Source organism: Desmodus rotundus, chromosome 4 (genome assembly GCF_022682495.2).
Source record: "Desmodus rotundus isolate HL8 chromosome 4, HLdesRot8A.1, whole genome shotgun sequence".
NCBI lineage: Eukaryota > Metazoa > Chordata > Mammalia > Chiroptera > Phyllostomidae > Desmodus > Desmodus rotundus.
Window position 1 is genome coordinate 180,966,750 of NC_071390.1, and position 5,333 is coordinate 180,972,082.

Here is a 5,333-nt window from a genome sequence, read left to right on the forward strand (position 1 = left end):
CTTTCTTTCAGCAATAATCACGCCTCAGATAAACCTCATTGGCTACGATACTGCCACTGCGCAAAGCTCACCTTCCCTTCCTTAACAGCCAGTTTAAAATCAACGTGCCAACTGCAAAATGTTGGCCCTCTTCATTGTCACCTTTGAAACTTCAAATACAAGTTGTATATCCACAAGCTACATTAGTACATTGTTCCACATTTCACTGACATAATCGTTCAGTTTTGAGAATAAGTTACTTTACTTAAATTGTTAAATCTTCCTTAAGTAAATGGTGATATACATGTACCCCCCTAATTCACCTCATATTAAACACCTGAGTGCTTGCTTACGTGGTGGGGAAACAACCTTTCCTGTGACCTCAGGAATCTTTGGGCTGGTCTAATAATCCAACAGGTAGGACACAGGTTAGCAAATGAAAATGGGCAAAAGTAAGACATGCTTAGGCGGGAGAACCTCACTCACAGGAGAGAATCAGAAACCCCACACGCAGAAGAGCATAAATGAGACAGCAATGATGTGAGGTGCCATGGTTATTTTCTATGATAAAAATATCTTCTTACATATGTGGGAAAATATTTCTGATATAAAACAAGGTGTTGGAACAACTGAAGGGGAAAAATATTGGGCCCCCTACGTGACATCCTCCACCAAGATCAATGCTTTAATTGATTTTGATAGCCACTCACAACTAATATAAAACAGTGAGAGCTATCTAAAACATACCAAGAGATCTAATGTGAAAGAATGGGAAAAATATACTACACGAACATTAACCAAATGAAAATTATATAACCTATAGTAGACCAGAAAGCAATAAATAAATAAATAAATAAACACTACTACAAATAAAGAGGAGTACTTCCTATCAGTAAGTTCAATTTACCAGATTAGCAAATGAAAATGGCCAAATGTAAGACATGCATAGGCGGGAGAACCTCACTCACAGAAGAGTAAGAAACTCCACACGCAGAAGAACATAAATGAGGCAGCAATGATGTGAGGGGCCCTGGGGCTTCAAAGTATCCTCATAAAAAGGGTCAAGGGCCAGCCCCAGGGCCCCCTTCTAGCCGTCCTGCTTAAATCCATTAAATTTGGAAAAATTCCACCTGAAATGAATCTACATATTCCTGACTTCTCCTAAAATAGTTAAAACTCAACTGGAAGCTACAGCCCCCAGGAAATGAAGTGCTCCCGTCTCCACATCACTCACCACTGGAAAATAGGGGCGAAGGCAGCCAATGCTGTGGTCCCAGTTACTCAATAATGACAAGTCACAAACCAACACCAGCTCCGAGAACTTCCAGATGCAGTAACTCCTGGCAAGAAAGGTCCCAACTTTACCAACCAGAGAGAAAAGCAATTACCCTCTTGACACTTTCTACCTGATTCCTCCAGACCATGTGGGACTCGTCCAATTTGGCTACAATATCAACGTTAGCTTTCGTGTTTAGGGAAAACTGCTCACCGTGGCTACGGCAAAGAAGACCGTTTCCGTCAGTCATGTCACTTGATCGGACCAGAGCTGTCCCCAAACTCCGTGTCAGCCCTTCCCCTGGCCGAGCACGCAGTGAGCACCAGAGTCCCCTGGGGCGGTGGCCGCTCGGACAGGGCCGTTTCTCTCACCAGGGACATTTCTGATGCATAAACGCTGACTCTCCCCACTGGCACCCGAACAGCCAAAGAAAGGGCTGGAGAGAAAACCGCACGTGTAACGAGCCTGCTGCCCGGAAGCCGCCCGTGTGCGCGGGTCCCTGACTCGGGCATCCCGAGCCTCCGCGTCTGCACGTGGGGTCCAGCGACCCCCTCCCAGTTATCGCACCGCGGAAACGGGTGAATTCCTTCCCTCCTTCACTACAGTCCCCGGACGCCGGTTTCCCCGTTTTTTCTTCTTCCAGAACCAGGAGAGAGAGGGGTGAGCTCGGCGGTCTTGGAGAGCGCGTCCACGTGAACCCTCAGCCGGCTCCGGATCCGCGAACCCCCGGACCCGCGCTGCGCCCCTCTGGCAGAAGCTGAACCGGATGCTCCCGTTGTAAACAACGCTGCCATTCAATAGGATAAAACCCACGTCTCTCCAAATGCAAACTTCAACCTTTTACCAAACCAAGCAGTGATAGGCCGAAAGACAGAGCGATCAAAAAGGATGCTAACCTTGCAGGGCAGACGTCCATGATGTCTCACTTGCAACAGGTTCAGGAGTTAGCATTGTCTCGCCGTTCATTCCTCACCGCCAGTTTTTCAAAACTGTGGGGAATTAAAAAGTGATTATTTTCCTCAAACCTTGTCAGCTCTAACACATGTGAGATAATCAAAATAACATAATCTGATCAATACAGGATATTCCACATTTCATATATGCATGAGCACAAACGAAGACCAGACAATGAGGTGATATCAGGTATGAACGACATTTGGGAGGATGGGGAAACAGGGTCTTATAGAGGTAAAATGGGTGATGGGTAACAGGTGATTTATGAAAAGTGCAGCATTCGTGGAATGAGACTTTTTGGGAGGCAATCCTACAAACTACTCAACACAAGGTAAACTAATAAACTCTTCCGAATTTCATGACTGTGATCACTCAGTTGAGAATAGGTTACTTTGCTAAACTTGTTAAATCTTGTGGCAACAGCAGCAGACATGGCCTGAGAGAGCGACCGCCTGCCACCAGGGCCTTGCACTGCGCACAGGGGGTCAGAGGACTGAGTGTCTTTGTCCAGTGCAATGCGGACCATCCTCCTCTGCCTGCAGCCAGCAGTGGGCAGAGGGTCCCGCGAATGCAAGGCACGTGACCCCGAAGCCACAACTGAGAGGCGAGCCACGGCCACACCGGTGGGATGATGAGATTTGTCATCTCACCTGACACATGAGATGGCAGCAGAGAGATACACTGGGACAATTTTCAAAGGGAACATCCTGTGCAAAGGCGAGTTTTAACAAATTTCAAAGGACTAAAATTGTATACGGTATGTTTCTTTCTGTCGTTGCTGTTAATATAGAAATCAGGAACAAAAGGTAACTAGTAAGTCCTGATATTTAAGTTACTAAATACACGTCTAAATAACATCGCAATCAACATTCATTGATGATCTACTACAGTCAACCACTTTTCCTGCTCACGTGCCACTAACATGTTATTCCTGAAATGCCCACGAGAGGGCAGCAGAGATGCACACTTGGAACACTACTATTTGCTTGGCCAAAAGGTTCATTCGATTTTTAGGTAAAGACACAATGAAAGAGACGTGTTTCGTTTTCACCAGTAATGTCATTCGACAACGTATTCACTGTTTTGTCCCACTATTCTGCAATCATTCAGGAATCTTCAGAATTCCATCTTCCCAAAAGTTTTTATCTTTTGGCCAAGCCGATGCAAAGCCAGTTTCAACCAGCATTGCAGCACTGACATTATATACAACGTGTTTCTCTGAGTGCTCCTATTGCACTGAAGCTAGAATTCACTACAAATGGGTGACTGGAAAGTCCTTACGTTGGGTAGTTAGGGAATACACTCCTCAACAACCTCAGAAATAAAGCACAATTTCAATTATAAGATAAACTGCATGGTGAGAAAGATACTGCATACCAAGACTTATGGAAAACATCTTCACCCTTAAATACACATTAGCAAATATAAAAGCTGAAAATGTACAAGATTTGTGCCCATACTTAGAATCTAAAATAGTAAATTAAATCTGGAGAAAGTAGACAGAAATGTGCACGTCGACATCTCCACAAGTGTATGTACATAAAATGAGAGCACTTCTTTTTAACTCTTGGGGTGGAATTGTGAAAAAAATGTTCCTCACTGTTAAAGTAAGCAGCAACAAAGTCAATTAAAAATGCTTTTCAGGCACACTTGCAGCTTTTTAAAACATGACTATAGTTACCTATAAACCAGGTTTCAACAAATGTCTCACAAACTATTTATTGCTCTCTTTGCCATTGATCTGGAAACCAGTCACAAGGTAACTAGAAAGTCCCTATATTTAGATGTTTTAAAACACACTTCTCAATACCTTCCCAAAATAAATCACAGTCAGACTGGGAAATAATTTACATAGAAAAATAATAAAAATACTGCATAACAGACCAAGATCTTTCTGCTGCTCAAAAATGATAAAAGCTTCAAACTGTTTCTCAACCAAAGGTGACTTTTGCCCCCAAGGGGACTTTAGGCAATGTGCTGAGTCATCCTAGATTGTCCTGAGGGGACGGAAGCCAAGGTGTTGGCAGTGAATAGAGGTACCAGATACCGGATGCTAAAAAGCACCTACAATGCAGAGGACCATCCCCCAGGAGAATGAATTATGTGGCCCAAAAGGTCCATAGTGCTGAGAATGACAAACCCTGCTCTGTATCCTGAAGACTCCATCAGAATACAAACAGCATGTCCCTCTGCATCCTACATCTGAAATGCTGCCTTTCTTGGAACAAGCAGCATGGAAGCTAAAACTTAAAAGAATAAAAAAGGCCAGCCATCTGACAAATGTCGGGGAGAAGTGTCCCAGGCAATAGATCGGGAGGCAAAGGAAGACCCGTCCACTTAGCAGCCCGAATCACACTGTGATTAAACACAGTACTCATTTGAGGATCCCTGCTTCTCTCCACTGCTCCTATGTCACTGTAATAACTTCTTCATAATGTCACTTAGAACAAAGATTCTTACTCTGTTAGATTCCACATTTCACCATCTCAAGTTTTCCTCTTTGAAAATGTGGACATTTGCCAAACTCTGTGTTCCTCAGATTACCTCCCCGGGGCACATTCCCTGTAACAAAATACTTCGGATTTCTAGAACACCATGCTTCCAGGCCCCAAACTCATGTAAAATGCTAAGAAGGATGTTACTATTTTATTGAGTCATTAATCTATGTATGACTAACAAAGAAAAATTTTCTATCTCCTCACATTACCTCACTTCCTGTGTTCTTTCAGGCTTTAACTATTTCTAGGTCACCTACAGCTACAACCATGTGACGATCATTATTGCATGAGAGCATGTCTACCTTCGTAACTCATGAGAATCCACGGAAAAGTATCACCAATAGAATTTAGTGCAGTGATGTGAAAATAACATGCAGAAATAAATATGCAGAAAGAGTAAATTAAAGATACAATTTGTTTAAAAGACTCAATAGCAACAAAACAGGTTAAAAAAAAACAAACTGGGAATAAACTTAACAACAACGTACAGGATCTGTATGAATGAAATTGGAAATTGCCACCCAATAACAGAAACTTTAACAAATGAAAAATATCATCTTCTTTTTGGATTAAAAAATGGGTATCATTGTATATCCATGGACCAAAGTTATCTATAACTGAAATAT

At 42.8% G+C, this 5,333-nt stretch overlaps 1 pseudogene; it reads right to left on the reverse strand.

Annotated features, from left to right (window-relative positions):
- On the reverse strand, window positions 1–68 carry LOC128780784 (U4 spliceosomal RNA; annotated as a pseudogene).
- Between the last annotated feature and the right edge of the window lie 5,265 nt (window positions 69–5,333).